Consider the following 19,308-nt stretch of genomic DNA (forward strand, 5'->3'; position numbering starts at 1 on the left):
TTTGTGTATCTGTTCATGTGCTGATGGGCGCTGGAGTTCTTTCCCTCTTTCGGCTTTTGTGAATCGCACTGCAAGCAGCCACTGTGGCAGTGTCTGTCATGTGCTGCGTCCCTTCTTTAAATTCCACCGGACACTCAGCTGGGAATGGAACTCCACATCTAACTTTCTGGGGCGTCTGCAGAGGCTGTAGCATCTTATCTTGCTGCCAGCAGCGCACAAGGCCTCCAGCTTCCCGGCATTGCCGCCATGCTTGCTTTTGTCCTTTTTAAACAGTGCCGTCTGAGCAGGTGTGAAGCAGCATCTCCCTGTGGCTCTGATTTGCTGGGCATCTTTTCCCGTACTGGCTGAGCACCTGCCTCTCCCGCCTGGGGAGATGTCTCAAGCCTTTTGCCTGCTTTGGAACTAGGTCATTTCTTCTTTGTGCTCTCCAGTTGTATCTATTTATTTTCCAGTAATTTTTTTAAATTGAACTATTATGTATATAAAATGCCAAAATCATCAGTGAACCTCAAAGTAAACCAATTGATTATTATCTCTGTTGAGAGAGAAAATATTGGGCCTGGCGTTGTAGCACAGGGGGTTAAGTCCCGCTTGTGACATCAGCACATCCCATTTGAGCACCAGTTTGTGTCTCAGCTGCTCCACTTCTGATCCAGCTGCCTGCTAATGTGCCTGAGGAAGCAAGTGCTTGGACCCAGATGGAGTTCCAACCTCCTAACTTCGGCCTGGCCCAGACCTGGCCACTGCAGCCATGTAGGGGCTGAGCCAGTGGATGGAAAATCTCTTTGTCTCTCTCTCTGTATCTCTCTGTAACTGTGCCTTTCTAATAAACAGGCACCCCAAAAGGCTCACACATGCCCCATCCCAGCTAGAAACACCCCACACAGGTCACCCCACCCAACTTTCATGTCAATCATTGTCTGCGAGCTTTAGCTACCTAGATCCACACGAGTTGTTTGGATCACTCCACTCTCTGACATCTGCTGCTTCTCCTCCGTGTGTCTCCTGGGAGGCTAATCCGTGTTGTTGCACAGATTACCCACTTTCACTACAACTACCGCACAACGTGTGGACTTCATCTATTTACTTTTTGGTATTTGGACGGTTTCCTGTTTGAAGGGATATAAATACAGCAGCTAAGAATATCCTTACAATGTCTTTGGTAATTAGACTTGTATGCACGCTTAGCTGAGGGGTGCACACACAGGAGCGGGCTTGCTGGGCTGCATGGCACGAATTTGTTCAGCGCAGGCAGATGCCAGTAGTTTTCCAACGTAGTTGTTCTAATTTGTATTCCAACGAATAGCATAATGATTCCAGAATAAATATCCCAATTTATTTTAGTCATCTGTGCTATTGATGTGCATAATTAAATTTTCCCATCTCCTACTGAAAAACACTTGGGTTGTTTACAGTTTTTAAGATTTTACATTTTGCTCTTATAAACAGCACTGTGATTAGCAAAGTTTATTATTATTATTGGCAAATAATTAGATGAAAAATTTTAATTAAAATTTAAAAATTATACTGAAATTATTAATTTAGAATTATTGCATGTGATTAGCAAAGCTTTGCAAGCATAACCATAGGGCAAATTCATCAACACGAATTGTGCGTTAAACATTTTGATAGACATCAGCAAATTATCCCCTTACGTGGCTGCAAACATTTCCACTCCATCAACACCAGAGATTGACTGCCAAGCACCACCTCCCTCCCCTGTCCCCAACAGCTCTGAATTTAATTCTTCCCGACTTGATGGGTGAACAATGGCATCTCTTTGGCGCTCAGATTTGCATTCTTTAATTATGGAGTGAGGTTCTCGCTTTCATTTTTAACCTGCCACTGTAGTCAGGGACAGGAGGAGGCAGCACCTTCACCCAAAGGGAAGACAAGCAGCCTCCACATGACCCCGTCAGCACCCTCTCCAGGCAGGGCACACGGGAAGTCCGACTCTCACCCAGCTGTCAGGCTCTGAGCATCTCAGAGGCAGCAAGTATGTTCTAACTTTGCCATTCCCCTTCTAACTCTGCCGAGCGGGCCAGGTGCAGCCGAGGCTTCGGTGGGCAGCACGGCTGTCTGGTGACCAGCAGCTGCTCCTCTCCGTTTTTCTCCGGAGAGTGGCCTCACCCCGTCTGGAGAGGTGGAGATGCTCATGGCTCCCTCCCTGGAAACCGCGGGACTCGTGAGGAGTTGCCCGGGCTGCTGCAGACACTCACAGCTGCCCTTGACCAAGAAAGTTGAAGCTGTAAATTCTCCCTGTGGTTGGATTCCACAGCCCTCAGCAGACTCTGTGTGAGTCCAGGGCGAGATGGTTTTCTGTGTATTGATTTCCTGAGGCTACTCTAACAAATTACTACAACCCGGTGGCTTCAAAACCCAGAAATACACTCTCGCACGCTCTGGAGGCCAGCAGTCTAACCAAGGCATGGAGACCACTGGCAAGAATCCGTGGCATGCTGCTCCCAACTCTGGCGTCGTCACCCTTGGCATTCCTTGGTCGGCAGCTACTCCCATCCTCCAGTCTCTGCACCCATCGCTGTCACATTGCACTATCCAAGTGTGTCTGGCTGTCCCTAATGACCTCAGCTGAACTTGATCCTATTTCCAAATAAGATCACATTCACAGGCCCCGGGGGTTGGAATGTCTACATATCTTTTTGGGTGTATACAATTCAATCTATAACAGCTGGCTTAGTCTGGAAATGTGGGCTTAAAATCTCCCCATTCCGGGGGGTGGCACTGTGGCAAAGCGGGTTAAGCCACCGTCTGCAGTGCTGGCATCCTATATGAGCACTGGTTTATGTCTCGGTTGCTCCATTTCCAATCCAGCTCCCTGTTAACGCACCTAGGAAAGATGGCCCAAGTACACTTGGATCCCTGCACCCACACGGGAAACCCAAATGAAGTTCTCGACTCCTGGCTTCTGCCTGGCCCAGCCCTGGCTGTTGTGGCCATTTGGGGAGTGAAACAGAAGAGAAGATCTCTCTCTCTCTCTCTCTCTCTCTGTCTGTCTCTGTCTCTGTCTCTTCTCTCTGTAATTCTTACTTTAAAATAAATAAATCTTAAACAAATACTCTCCATTGCCTCTCACCCTTCACTTTGCCACCAACTGACCTGGGTCACTCTTCTAAATTTGAGAAGTGCCCTGTCAGCCCCTTCCTGGAAAATCGGTCATAGCTCCAGCCATCTGCAGAACCCGTAGCACGGAGCCCTCCACTATCCGGCCCCTTCTCTCACTATCTCCCCATGCTTACATCTGGGATTATCGCAGCCCCCAAACAGGCCCTGCACTTGGACTTCCTTTCTATGCCCAGAATGTCCTTCCCATGAGCACACCACCTCCTGAACTCTTATTCATCCCTCATGCCCCAAAGCAAGTGCCACCCCCTCCAGGAAGCCTGCCCCAATCCTTCCTGTAAGTTAATCCCTCTCCCACTGCAATCCAGAGCCCATTCCTTCTGCTGATAGCCAGGATTTGACGTATCTAACTTCCCTCCTCGAGCCAGGACCTGTGGCCTGTATGAGTGAGTGCCTAGCCCACGGCAGTGCTGCTGAGACACACGTGGACACTCACTTCAGGACAGTGGCCTGAGTCTCTAACTGGCTGCAGCAGAGCAGAGAGGGTACTGTCCCTTGTGAGGTGGTCAACAAAACGAACACGGACCTGTCTCCAGCTGAGTCCCTACCTCGCTGAGGAAGCAAAGTGCCCCGTGCCTGTGCCCAGCACAGTAGTGAACACAACACAGGCTCATTCTTCCCCACTCAGACGACAGGTTCTTGTCCTCTATTTTCACATCCCAAGGGCATAGCACAGCAAAGGAGAAACATCATCGAGTTAATTCCTTGACCATTAAACCAGCGGGGCATGGTGCTTGCTGGCGCTTGAACCTGGCACTGAGCTGGGAAATCACAAATGGTAAGTCCCAGCATGGTGCCCCTTAGGCATGGCGGCTTTCAGGATCGCTATTCATCACAAAAAGTAGAGTGAGTTTGACGAATGGTCTGGATGGCATTGCTGGCCACTCACAGGCTGAACCGAGGTCCTGGGGAATACACAAAATGGAGCAGTTTGGTGGTGTTGAAGGGAAAGCTGGAAGCTTGTCCCCGGAGTGCTTGTGACATCGGATTCAGACGCAGCACCTCCCTCAGGGTGGAGCGGCACAGGACATGTCCAGGCAGGGCCCAGAAAGTGCCAGGAGGGCTCCGGGTTCTCCACACCCAGCCTCCGCCCTGTCTCCTTCCCCGTCTCAGGTCGGGAACCTAAATGTCTCCCTTCCGGCTTCACCTCTCTGTCACCTCCGTTTCTGAATCCATAATAACATCTTGTCCATTTTATCTCCCGACTTGCTTTCAAAATCCAATTATTTCCAGCACTGTCTTGGTTCCATTCCCACCCCTCTCCCTGGCTTCCTGGCTGCTCTCCCATTGGCATTTCAGCCCCTCCTACCCCACAGTCAGCCAGGCTCTTGCAAAATGGACATCAGTCATGTTTAACACGCACACATCCACACGAATGCTCCCTAACCCCCTCTGACAGCCCCCTGTTGGCACTGGGGTAGGAACAAGACTTCCCGGCAATTCTCATCAGGCGCCGACCTCTTCAGATCTATCTTGACTTACTCCCACACCACTCTCTGCCTCACCAGCCTTCTCTCTTCTCCCCTCACTCAGGCCCTCTGGACCTGCCACCGCATCTTTCTGGAATGTTCTGTCTCATGGAGCCAGGTTAGCCACTATGGCCCTGCAGGTCTCCATTCCAGCACAGCTTCCCCCACACAGCCCTCTCCTTCCGGAAAGGCCCCCCTGTTTCCTGAGCTAGTGTGTCCTCACTATAGGGTTATTTCACGTGGTTCTCACCACCCCTGGACCCCTGTGGAAGGCACCAAGTTTCATCCTCACTGTGGTATTCTCCTGACATGTGGTGGGTGCACAGGAAACGTCTGCTAAGTGGGTACATTCATAAATGAATGGATGAATTCCCGTCTTTGCAGTTGCCAACGGGCAATGCCAGCATCCTGCACCACAGAGCAGAGGGGAGACCGTGTAGGGGCACATAGAAAGGCAATGGCTCTGACCACCTGATTTACCATAAAATAATCCCAATAGGACAACCCCTGCAACTCCCAGGATGGTGGAGGAACACACTGTAGGGGCCTGCCCACAGTCGGCACTAGTAGAAAATGCTCCCCAAGCAGCTGGTGTGAAACTGTTCAGGGAGGTCACTGGGACATTGGAGGATGTTTGCTAAGAATAAGAATTTCCATTTCTGCACAGGTAATGCCTCTTTTTACAAAATGACCCAGTTGGGTTGGCTGGCTCTCCAGGCACCTGTTTGAAGAAAGAGAAATTATTCCAACCAAACAGAAAAGAATTATGGCATGCAGCCATGCAACTAAAACCCAACCAAGCAATTCAGACAGAAGTAAAAAGCAGGCTGTGTGGCAGCAGGGATGACAGAGCGGTGCTGAAGGTGACGGCCCCACACGCCCCGCACGTGCAGTCACCCCTGCTTGTCCTTTCAGTTCACTCTCCCAAATGCCCTTCACTGTCTCCCTCGACTGAGTGGCCAGATGATTCAGCCCAAGTCCTCAGTGAGGAAACCATGTAGCCCAGAGCCTTTGACTAGGTTTGTGCGACTCCAGCAGCATGCGCCATGGTGGATCATGAACCGAGTACAGCAGTCCCCTTGTCTGGGGGGGGGTATGCTCCCAGCCCCCCGGTGCTTGCCCAAACTGCACAGTACTACACAATATACCCACTACGTCTTTTCCTAGACAGACAACCCATGATAAAGTTTAACTTACAAATCAGGTAAGTAACAGATTGACAATAAGAACTAATAATAAATTAGAACGATTCTATTGCTATATACTGTAATAAAACGGCCAGCATCACTACTAAGTAAAATAAGGTTACTTGAATTCAAGTACCATGATAGCGTGACAGTGGTTCTGGTAAAGCAACTGGCTGTGGGGTGACTCCCAGGTGGGGAGGATACACAGTGTGGACGTGGTGGACAAAGACAGCAGTCTCAGCCCAGGTGGGACAAAGTGAGGTGGCACAGCAAGATTTCACCACACGACTCAGAACAGTGTGCAGTCTAAAATGTACAGATTCTTTGTTTCTGGAATTTTCCACTTAACATTTTTGAACTTCAGTAACTGAAACCATGGAACGTGAACCTGCAAATAAGGGAGGGCGCTGTTGTAAATCACCTCCCCACTGGCCCAACTTCCCCCACTGCCCAGCCAGCCCCATGGCTCCTGCTGCAGCTCACGCGGGAGCCAAAGCCACATCTGAACGCCAGCTGGGCGAACGGGAATTCAGAGCATCTCAGTGGCCACGTGGAGTAGGGTGTTAGCATCCCATGCTGCAGGTGAGATGTGGCAGGCCTACCGTCCATCGTTAGTGCACAGCCAGGTTCTCAAACTCCAATCTTGGGCTTCAGAGCTCCTGCTCTTTTTTTTTTTTTTTTTTTTTTTGACAGGCAGAGTGGACAGTGAGAGAGAGACAGAGAGAAAGGTCTTCCTTTTGCCGTTGGTTCACCCTCCAATGGCCGCTACAGCCGGCGCACTGAAGCCGGAGCACCGCGCTGATCTGAAGGCAGGAGCCAGGTGCTTCTCCTGGTCTCCCATGGGGTGCAGGGCCCAAGCACTTGGGCCATCCTCCACTGCACTCCTGGGCCACAGCAGAAAGCTGGCCTGGAAGAGGGGCACCCGGGACAGAATCCGGTGCCCCGACCGGGACTAGAACCCAGTGTGCCGGCACCGCAAGGCGGAGGATTAGCCTAGTGAGCCGTGGAGCCGGCCCTCTCCTGCTCTTTTGACTTCGCTTCCCCTCTTCCATCAGGGGCCACTACCACTCTCACCCCAAGCAGAGGCTCCCAGCAACCCCTGTGGGAAACGGGATGCGAGAACGGAGACCCAGGAGCTAGGGAACCTGCTGCCTGGCTTTTTGGGATCCAGTGGGCTGTCTGCATTCATGGCGGTGTTGATTGCAACAATTACCTTGCTCTAGAGATGCCGAAACCCTTTAAATGTCGTCAGAGATCACTTAGCAAAATGAAGACACTCTGTTGAATCGCAGGTCTGCTTTTCATGAATGCTTGATCTGTCCATTTGGGGGAAAGCAGAAACCACGTAAGGATTTGTCAGCCAAATCTGTGTTTCTTTTTCCCAGGGCAGGCTGCTCCCAGGACACAGCATGGGAATGTCAGCCGAAGCCACCACAGCCCAAACGCTGACAAAGCCCCCTGGATCTCCAACTGCTCTCCTCTGCTGGCAGGTCCAGAGACGCAGGCTTCCCTGGAGACCTCTGCCAGTCTCCCGATGCTGGAGAGCCTGGGGCGGGGACAACAATCGTGCTCTGAACAGTTAAAATTGCATCTGCTGAGAGAGGAAGGCAGCCAAGACAGAAGTGGGAAACTCCATCAGTACTCCCCCCACAAAGATCTCTTCTATAACAACTTCAATTGTTCTGTCCACATTTCTGATTAAAATGCAATCACTTTCACATTGGTCCACAGCAGACAGGATTTGGGAAAGGAAACGATTCTTTCTACATAAAAATTGAAAATTATAGAATTTTAAAGATGCAATTTAGAGTTAGAGACAGGTTTGGAACAGGACCCATGCATAGGTAAAATCCTCCCAGCCCCCTAAGCACGGCTCCCACCATACCCAATCAGCTGGCCCACGTGGTGGAGGGGTGGGGCACACGTGTGTCTGTACCAGCAAACTCCACGGGGACAAGAATCTTTGCCTAGAACAGAGCCTGGCATCTAACTAACGTTTAGGAAATATTTATGGAGGGACTGGCTGCTGCTTGTGATACCACCATCCCATACGTGAGCACTGGCTCACTGGCTCACGTCCTGCCTGCTCCACTTCCTGTCCAGCTCCCTGCTAAAGCACTGGGAAAGCAGCGGAAGATGGCCCCAGTGCTTGGGCCTCTGCCACCCATGCCAGAGACCTGGATGCAGTTCCTGGCTCCTGACTCCAGCCCAGCCCTGCCACTGCGGCCATGTGAGGAGTGAACCAGTGGATGGAAGATTTCTTTCTCTGCTTCTCTCTCTCTGACACTCTGCCTTTGAAATAATTAATAAATCTTTAAAACTTACTGATTAATCGGATAACAAAAACAGAGACAATCCAAATATCAATCACCAGGGTGTGGTTAAATGAAGTAAGTCATACCAAAACTATGGATCAGAGGTTATTTACAACACATGAGCCGTGGTGGGCATTTGGTGCAATAGCTAAGCTACTGCTTGGGATGCCCATGTCCCAAATCAAAGCACCTGGTATGAGTCCTGGCTCCTCTGTCTGATCCAGCTTCCCACTGATACAGAACTTGGGAGGCAGTGAATGGTGATGCAAGTACTTGGGTCCCTGCCACCCAGGGAGAAACCTGGGTGGAGTTCCAGGCACCTGGCTTCTGCCTGGCCCAGACCTGGTTGTTGCATGCATCTGGGGAGTGAAGCAGCAGATGGAGGATCTCTCTCCATCTCTCTGCCTTTCAGATAAAAGGAAGATTAATTCATTAATTAAAAAACAACCATGAGCCAAATGTGCAGTGTCCACAGCACACTGCTAAGGGCAAAGAGAAAGCATCATCCTGTCAAATTGTTAACCAGTATAAAATGAACAAAAGCCAAGTGAGTACGTGTATAAATGTGGTGTGTATGTGTATGTGTGCACATGTGTGTACGTGTGTGCATGTATGTTGCATGTGTGTGCATGTGGTGCTAGGAGTCTGGAAGAATGCACACCAACCTGTTAGCCATGCCATGTGTCGGAAGCTGGACCAGGGGAGAGAATGTAGGGAAGAGAATTCACCCTTCGCTTTGGGTTCGGATTTTTAATAATCAAAGGGTATTAATTTTGTAGTGCAAAAGAAAATTACATCAGTAATGCAAGAATAAAAGCTCTTGTGCATTAAATCACAAATTGAGATGGTAGCTGCACAGGCCTCCCTGTTCACAGTTCTCTGAAGTCACAGCGCTGGTTGGCATTGCTCTGTCTCTCTAGGACTCCTGGGGTTTCGGGTTTGGCTGTCTACCAGGCTTGGCTGCTGGCCAGAGGACAAGGGTGATGGGCAGGCAGGATGGAGTTGAAGGTTTACAAAACACAAATCACTTTGCATACAGCACCAGAAATTAAATTGCATGAAACAAGGGGGTAAACAAATCACATGGGAACCTTCAGCTAAAGCCCTGGGGTGGGAGACGCCAGCCACAGTTCCATGGCGGACGACAGAGGCTGGCAATGACAAACAGCAGCGCTTACTCATCTGGGAGCAAAGTGTGGGCAGGGCTAAGAAAGACGGCCATGCTGGCAGCTCTGCAGGCTGCCCTACGCCATCTTCTTTCTCTGTTTTGTCTCCTCTAAGCCCTCCAAAGGGCCGTTTGTTCTGCCTCCCCAGTCCTGAGGAGTTAGGACTGCTTGCTCTTCTCTCTTCAGTAATCTCCTTCACCCCATCTCTTGGGCTTCTTGTCCCCATCCCAAGCCTGTAATACGAATTCCCTACTTCCCGCCTCTTTTAAATAAGCACTACAGGCCCCCTCTCTGTTTATGTGAAGAGCATTGACAACAGGGGAATGAACGAGGGATTATAAAACCACACTTGGGAGATTTACAAAGCCCATTAAGCAGTGATTCCAACTTTGCCTGCTTATTGGAAACACTCAAGACATTTTGAGAGTCCCATTCCTAAACATGCCAGGGGTTGATACATGGCCAGATGAAGTTTTTCATGTACACTTAAAACTTTCCAGTATGTGATTTAGATGAATGGAATTGCTGGAAGGTTTTCTGAATTCTCTAAGTGGAAAGGTAAGACAATGCTGACGGTTCAGTGAGTCACATTCCCGTAACGTCAGAAGCAACTGGAAGAGAGAGGTAAATGGAGGCCACCAAGAAAAAACTACGGAGCATATTTTTGTACCTAAAATTCAGTTACAATGTTTTAGAAGAGATTCCAGAAAGGATTCTAATTAACTATTAATCATGCAGCCCATTAGTGTATATTAGAGACATAGATCACTGGCTTTTTCTTAGAAATTCATAATTCAGCCTTTAATATTTAGAAACTGTAGAGAAAAAAGAAGCAATAAGATTCTCTTATTCTGTCATGACATAAACTGAACATCCAAGACGTGAAGACATAGGCCAAATGATCACCAAAAGGAAAATGAAACTGATGGCAGACAGCAGAAGCCAACATCAAATCAGCACAGGCTGGCTTCCAGGTGTCACAGGTGGGGTCCCCTGGGCCCTTGCTGTCCACGTCCCCTGCCAGTATCTCCTGTGGTGCAGGCTGTGGACAGAGTGGCTAGGAAGGGGCAGACATAGGACAGATGGCACCAGATGGGTCCAGGTCAGTCCAGGGACCAAGGCCTCCTAGAGGGCCCCCTTTATAGAAGCCGGTTCTGGGGAACCGGGAACACCTCGCATTTCAGATTCCGGCTGGAGAGCAGGGGCACAGAGGGCTTCTGATGGTCTCTCTTCCTGCCCACTCCACTGAAGTGCCTGAGATTTGCAAGGGGTGGACCAACTCTAGCTGGATGAGCCTGGGGAAACTGAAGGGAAGTCCTCAGAAAGACACCAGCGCGTGCCACGGGGGGAGCTACACAGCCGCGCAGGCTGAGGCCTTGCCTCTAAATTTCTCCCCAACGGTAACCTGGCCCCTGCATTCCTGCAACGCAAGTCTGACCCTAACCTTCCAGCATCCACGTGGACGCCACAGGTGTAGGGCTCCGTACTCAACAAGACTGCTCTCACCTCAGCTGGCAGCCGCAGGTTGGGCCCCAGGCCACTTGTACTTCTAATCAATTGCTATACATTCAGAAGGCTACCATGACCATCTCAGGTTCAGTAACTCACAAGAATGACCCATGGGACCCTGGAAAGTGCTGAAGTTTTGTTAGAAAGAGTACATCAGAACCAGTCCAATGGAGAGACCTATAGGGTGAGGCCCGGGAGGATCGCAAATGAAGTGTCCATGTCTCTCCCGGAATCAGGGCACACTGATGGGTCCGCCAGCTGGAGAGCTCCCCGAGTGCCAGTGTCCACCATTTTCCCTGGGATTTTGTTCTGTGAGTGTGACCCAATCATGGATGACATGGCTGAACGACTCATTCCCTCACCCCATCCCCCTCTCGAAGGACCAACTCAGCATCGCGTGGCTCAAAGCTCCAGCCCTTAAACCACACGGGTAGCCTTGCTGGCAGGACCAGCCCCAACCCAGAGTGATCGTGGGAGGAACTCAGATGCGGCCCAAGGCTCGGAACCCACAGCAGAAGCCCCAATTCAGATGTCCTGCTCGCAGGCTGTGTAAGACCAGTGAAGTCATTTGGCCCCACAGGAGGGACTTGAAATTCAGTCAATCTATAGCAGGCTGATTTTTTAAGTCGATAATTTTGTATGGCCTGTGGATGACAACGTAAGTATCCAAATGGCTCTTGGCAGACAAAAGGTTTCCTTCCCCTGAATAGTGCAAGGGTTTAGAAACTCCGCCTCAGGAACTAAGGACAAAGGCCACCCAACTACCTCACCTTATGTTCTCTCGCCAGGCTCTTTGTTTTCTCAAGGGCCCAGTTTGGGTCCAGAATTCACTTAGTGTAGTAAACCATACGTCCAAGAGGTAGAAATTGAGCTCTTAGGAGAAATCATTAAAAAGAGTTTTGGAGGGGGAGGGGAAGGTAGACCCCTCTCCCCGTGGGTGTCTACGAGACCCTGATTAGTGGCATCCATTCAGTATTCCAGCTCCTGGGAGCCAACAGACCCGGACCCTAGTCTCAGTGATTTCCTTGCATAAAAAATGCAATTTCTATATTACTAATAGAAGGATCCAATACATCCTTGAAACTCTGTCAGAGCTGAAATAAGCTGTGTCAAATCTGTCAGAAACAAGACAGAGAGGCTGGCAGAGGGTGGGACCTGCACAAGACCATGTATTTCAGCAAAATTACATCACTTTCTTAAAACAACTGAACTTGCTTCAATCCTGCCAAGACAACAGAAAGGACTGATTAGGTGACGTTCAAGTTCTCAACTTCACAAAACACTCAGGAAAATGTATGTTTAGGAAAACACCCTCTACTTGGAAGATTCTAAAGTCAAAAATAGCCAAGGATACAAAGGAAAAAGACTGGGTACGTTTGAAATATCGGAATAAATTGTGATTTCACTTAACAAAGAAAAAGCTAAAGACACGAGATGGCACTTTTCTGCCTGAAAACAGAGGTAAGTGAACACCACAGAAGCAAGGAGAAATTCTGTGCACTTGCTAATACCTGAGGACGGGCATTTGCCGTGATTCTGCAAGGCTTTAGTCCCTGACCCCACACAAGCTGCCGGGCCCGGACTGTTCACTAAGCGAGCTGTTAACGAAGCTTTGAGAAACGAGTGAACGTGCGGATGCTCAGAATCTGGTTACATGTATGTCACACCTTCCCTTTTCCCACATCAAGTCCAGCTGGAAAGAAAAGATGGATACCCGTAAAGCAACAAAGGGTACCTCACAGCCTCACACTGGCTCAACCCACACGGGCTCACACCACTATTGGCAGTCTCAGTAAGTACCGGGGCTACAGGCACCCTCTTTGTCAATGCTGTATTTATATAAGGCCATGGATGTTTCCCCCTTCATCCTAATTACAAGGAACAATATCAAATTTCTCTTCCTCTTTTAATAAATTGTATTCATTTATTTATTTTTATTTATTTGAAAGGCAGAGACACAGAGACAGAAGGATAGAGAGAGAGATCTTCACCCACTTGTTCACTCCTCAAATGCCCACGATAGATCTGACTGGACCAGGCCATTGCAAGGAGCCTGGAATTCAGACCCGGTCTTCCACATGAGTGGTCGGGACACGAGTACTTGAGCCATCACCAGCTGCCACCTGGGTGCACCTTAGCAGGAAGTCTGGAATCTGAAGCAGAGGCGGGGCCGAGGACACCCAGGTGCTCTGATATGGGGTGTGGGTGTCTCAAGTGGAGTCTTAACCAAGGCATCATGCACCCACTCTGATGTTTCCTTTCTTAGGAGTCCAGTGACAGAGCTTGGGCAAGAGGTTGAGCCAGCGCTAGAGCTAAGGAGCAAGGACGGCAGCAGGTCAAGGTCACTCCCTCTGGTGATACAGGGGCAGCAAGGTCCTGCTGTTAGTTTGGCTGCAGGCAGCACTACACAGCTGGCGAGATACACCCCTAAGCAGGTGCAGTTGTATCCCCTTTGTGCTTTTTCCAGATGTGCTGGCGCTAAGCTGCACACAGTCACGATGCACAGAGCATGGTAAGAGACTGTAAGGCGACTGCAGGAAGCCAAGAGAGTGGTGATTCTGCCATGTGTCAGGGCCGCAGCTCAACCTTGCCATTGAATCAAAAGGATGATTCGGTCCAGAACTGGCAACTCGGAATCTCTCAGACGTCCACCAAGCAGCACCACCATTTAGACTTTAACACAAAATGTGCTAAAAGAGACAGAGAAGGCCATTATGTAATGATTAAGGGATCAATTCAACAGGAAGACGTGCCTATAATAAACGTATATGCTCCCAATGTCAAGGTCCCTGGCTATTTAAAACAAACGTTAGTGGATATAAAGGGAGACATATATTCCAATACAATAGTAGTGGGGGACTTCAACACCCCACTTTTATCAGTGGACAGATCAACTAGATAGAAAATCAACAAAGGAAAAACAGAGCTAATCTACCCTATGGACCAAATGGACCTAACTGATATCAACGGACCATTTCATCCCACAATTGAAGAGTACACATTCTTTTCATAAATGCCTAGAACTTTCTCTAGGGTAGACCATATGCTAGCCCATAAAGCAAGTTTCATCAAATTAAAAAAAGTGAAGTCATATCATGTATCTTTTTTGACCATAATGGAATCAAGCTGGAAATTAGCAACTGAAGAATCTAGAAAATATGCAAACACATGGAGACTGAACAACATGGAATGAACAGTGGGTTATAGAAGAAATCAAAAGGGAAATAAAAAATTCCTGGAAATGAATGAAGATGACAATACAACACCTTCATGGGAGAACCAAAAGAAGCTCCTGGCTCCGGGCTTGTGTCAGCTCAGCTCTGGTGGTGCAGAGAGTGAACAAGCAGATGGAAGACCTTTCTCTCTGTTTCTCCCTCTCTCTCTAAAATTTTACCTCTCAAATAAATAAATAAAATCTTAAAATAAAAATGGGAAGTTTATAGCAATTATTGCCTACATAAAAAAATTGGAAAGGCATCAAATAAATGAGTTATCAACATATCTCAAGGACCTAGAAAAACAACAAACCAAACCCAAAATTAGTATGAGAAAAGCAATAATCAAAATTAGAGAATAAACAAACAAAATTGAAACAAAAAATACAAAAGATCAATGAAACGAATAGATGGTTTTTTGAAAAAATAAACAAAATTGATACACCATTGGCTTAATTAACCAAAATAAATAAATAAATAAATAAATAAGGAGGGAGAAGACTCAAACCAATAAAATCAGACTTGAAAAAGGAGATGTTACAACAGATACCGCAGAAATAATAAGAACCATCAGGAATTACTACAAATAGCTATATGACAACAATTTGGAAAAGCTAGAAGAGAGGGGTAGATTCCTGAACACATACAATCTACCAAAATTAAGTCATGAAGACATAGAAAATCTAAGCAGACCAATAACCAAAAACAGAGATTGAATCACTAATAAAGACCCTCCCTATAAAGAAAAGCCCAGGACCATATAACTTCACTGCCAAATTCTACCAGACTTTAAAAAATGAACTAATTCCAATTCACCTCAAACTATTCAAAACAATTGAATGAGGAGAATTCTGCCAAACTCCTTCTTGGAGGCCAGCAGCACCTTAATTCCAAAACCAGAGACAGATACAACAATGAAAGAGAACTATAGAACAATGTCAGTGATGAACATAGATGCAAAAATTCTCCACAAAATACTAGCTAATTGAATCCAACAATACATCAGAAAGATAATTCTGGACTAAGTGGGATTTTTTTTTTTAATTTTTTACAGGCAGAGTGGACAGTGAGAGAGACAGAGAGAAAGGTCTTCCTTTGCCGTTGGTTCACCCTCCAATGGCCGCCATGGCCAGCGTGCCGTGGCCAGCACACCATGCTGATCCGATGGCAGGAGCCAGGTGCTTCTCCTGGTCTCCCATGGGGTGCAGGGCCCAAGGACTTGGGCCATCCTCCACTGCCTTCCCTGGCCACATCAGAGAGCTGGCCTGGAAGAGGGGCAACCGGGACAGAATCCGGCGCCCTGACCGGGACTAGAACCCGGTGTGCCGGTGCCGCAAGGCGGAAGATTAGCCTAGTGAGCCATGGCACCGGCCACTAAGTGGTATTTATCCCAGGTAAGCAGGGATGGTTCAACAAATGCAAATCAATAAATGTGATGCATCACACTAACGAATTAAAGAATAAAACCTATATGATTACCTCAATAGATGCAGAGAAAGCATTTGATAAAATATAACATCTTTTAATGATAAAAACCTTAAGTAAATTGAGTATAGAAAGAATATTCCTCAATACAATTAAGGCAACATATGACAAACCCACAGCCAGCCGTATATTAAACAGGGTAAAGTTAGAAACATTTCCACTAAGATCCAGAGCCAAAGGAGCCCACTTTTCCAAGCTATTCAGTATAGTCTTGGAAGTTCTATCCAGAGTCATTGGGCAAGAAAAAGAAATCAAAGTGATACAAATTGGAAAGGAGAAAGTAAAAATGTTCATGTTTGCAGATGACATGATTCTATATACAGGGGAACCAAAGTCTCCACTAAGAAACTATTGGAACTTGTAAGAGAGTTTGTTAAATTTGTAGGATATAAATCAACACATTAAACTCAATAGCCTTTGAATAGGCAGATAATGCCATGGCTGAAAAAGAACTTATAAGATCAGTCACACACACAAGAGCTACAAAAAATTTAAATACCTTTGAATAAATTTAACCAAGCAGGTGAACAATCTCTATGATGAAAGTTACAAAACATTAAAGAAAGAAATAGAAGACTCAACAAAATAAAAAAATCTCCATGTTCATGGATTGGAATAATTAATACTATTAAAATGTCCATACTCCTCAAAGCAATTTACAGATTTGATGCAATCCCAACCAAAATACCAATGATATTCTTCTCAGATCTAGAAAAAATGATGCTAACGTATGAAAACACAAGAGACAACACAAATAGCTAAATAGCTAAATAGACAACACAAATAGCTAAAGTAATCTTATACAAGAAAAACAGAGGCATCACAACACCAAATTTTAAGACATATCAAAGGGTATTTATAATCAAAACAGCCTAGTACTGGCACAAAAATAGACATGTAGACTAATAGAACAGAATATAAATCCCAGAAGCCAATCCATGCATCTACAACCAATTTATCTTTGACAAAGGAGCTAAAATCAATCCCTAGAGAAAGGACGGTCTCTTCAACAAGAGACTGGGATAATTGGATCTTTGCATGCAGGAGAATGCGAAAGAACTCCTTACCTTATACTTTATACAAAAGTCAACTCAAAAAGGATCAAGAATCTAATTCTATAACCTGTTACCATCAAATTACTAGAGGATAACTCTGGGGAAACTCAGCAAGACATTGGTATAGGCAGAGAAGTTCTGGAAAATACGTCAGACGCACAGGTGATCAAAGCAAAAATAGACAAATGGGATTACCTCAAGCTAAGAAGCTTCTGCACTGCAAAGTAAACACTCAACAAGGAAGAGGCAACTGACAGAAAGGGACAGAATATTTGGAAATTACGCAACCAATAAAGGATTAATATCCAAAATCTATAAACAGTTCAAGAAACTCAACAACAACAAAACAAACAATCCAGTCAAGCAATGAGTGAAGGAATTGAACAGGCATTTTTCAAAAGATGCAATTCAAATGGCTAACAGACACACGAGAAAATGCTCAAGATCACTAACTATCTGGGAAATGCAAATCAAAACCATAATAAGATTTCACCTTACACCAGGAAGGATGGCTATCATACAGAAATCAATAAACAATAAATGGTGTTGAGGATGTGAGGAGAAAGGTACCCTAATCCACGGCTGGTGGGAATGTAAACTGGTGCAGTTATGGAAGACAGTATGGAAATTTCTCCAAAATCTGAAAGTAGATCTACCATATGACTCAGCCATCCCTTTCCTGGGAATTTACCCAAACAAATGAAATCAGCATAGGAAAGAGTTATCTGTACCCCACCCCATGTGAATCGCAATTCAATTCACAAAGCTAAGAAATGTTATCAACCCAGATGTCCACCAGCTGATGACTGGATGAAGAAAGTATGGAATACATACACTATGTCTTTTGCAACAAAATGGATGCAACTGGAAACTGTTATAATTAGTTAAACAATCCAGTCCCCAAAAGACAAATATCATATATTTCCTCTGATACAGTAACCGAGTACCAAAAATGTAATGTACATGAGCAAAATTGACAGTTTGAGATTTGACTATCATTTATAGCCCTTGTCTCTATTGTTGAGGAACAATGTTTTTTTCTTCTTGCTATTTGTTGAATTCTTTACTCAGTAGATATTAAACTTATGATTATAAAATAAACTGAACATTATTGTAAAAATTAAAAGAATAAAGAAGGAAGGAGAAGGGAACGTGGGAGCATGAGAAGGAGGGATGCATTTTGCCATTCTACCCACATTCAATCAGCAGATATTAAAAGCAGAAATATTGTTTTTACATCATTTTGAGATGGAAGTTTGGACGTGTGAACTCCAGAAGTGTTTGCCATTAACATGGGGGTCTGCCCCGGTCCTCTCAAGGCTGGGAATTGCTTGTTCACAGGTTTGGTGACCCAGTGAGAAAGCTTTCCTCAAATCGTAGGAGTTCACAGAACTCAATCAACAAGCACAGGATCGCCTATCAGTGGAGCACTTTGGACGGGGCCTGGAGAGCCGGGCTCTCTGTTGATAGATCAGGAGAATAACAAATACACTCAGAAATGACTGCTACCAACAGACTCACAAAGCACATTTAAATAGGAATGGTTTTAAAACAGCAAGAACAACGTCTCATGGACTCTATTTTTCTGAGCAAAATGTCCACAGCTGTTCATCAGGATGGGTTCAGGGTTACTCATTCATTCGTTCAGGGGGCATTAGCAGGTGTCTTCCCCGAGCGCACTGTCCTGAAAGAAGACAGGAAAAGGTGGGGCCTTTTCCTCAAGGATTCTCATCTAGGGAGCAAGTGGAAGGTCATCCCTGACAAGCACCCACTGATCATCCCACAGATGTGCATGATTAGCAGAGACCCAAATGAGAAAGTGTCAAGGCCAAGGAGAGAAGCATGGTGGATGTGTCCCCGTAAACCAACAATGGAGAGAGACTGCAGCTGCTGGAGACCAGAGGGCTGCCCGAAGGAAGCATCCTTTGATCTCCCCGTTAGGAAGGTCACTTTCTATTGCTTTTGGGAGAGAGGGGTGTCAGGTATGAGGCAAAGGACAGCACTGAGACTTGGGGTCTGCATGTGTCTCAGGGAGCCACGACACAGGTGCAAACATAAATGGTGTTTTGCATTTCCCCTTAGTCACTTGGTCCACGTCCACCAAGTGACGGCACAGGAGCCAAGGCGAGGTGAACTAGGGTTCACTGAGGGCTCCCCAGGTTTCTCCAGTCTATGCTGCAGAGAGGGCACGGGAAGGCCCTCAGCCCAGGTGTCCTTAGCTCCTTTCCCAGGTGCACGGCTATGTTCACACACCGGCACACTGGCACATGTACATACCCTCATTCTGAAGAGTCACCAGGAGGCCTCAGACTGACTCACAATACTTCTTGTCTGCCACTCTGTCCTGAAACTACAGGCCAGTGTCCACAGAGCTGGTGCTCTGGCTGATTCAAAGGGACAGCAGGCTTTTCCACCATGGAGGGATAGAGTGAGCTGTCTTTGTCACTCTGAAGCGAGGCTGTGCCCCTTGCCCAGGTAGAGGGACACCTATCTTTCTCTCAATTGCTACGTCTCCACCCAACAACATGCCACAGTGTCCCTCGTCACTTCCCTCTGACGCCATAGTTTCTGTGGACTGACACAGTCCTTGAGCTTACAAAAGACCACCCATGTCTGACACCATGCCCCATACCAGTCTTGTTTTGTCCATACAAACCTCACCCCCACCTCAAAACACGTGGGCAAAAGGCCTCTTGAAAGGAGACTGTTAGAAAGTGAATTATTGGAAAATAATTCAGATTCCCAGATTCAAGAGAAAGGAGTGAG

The sequence above is a fragment of the Oryctolagus cuniculus genome, chromosome 15 (genome assembly GCF_964237555.1).
Source record: "Oryctolagus cuniculus chromosome 15, mOryCun1.1, whole genome shotgun sequence".
Taxonomy (NCBI): Eukaryota; Metazoa; Chordata; class Mammalia; order Lagomorpha; family Leporidae; genus Oryctolagus; species Oryctolagus cuniculus.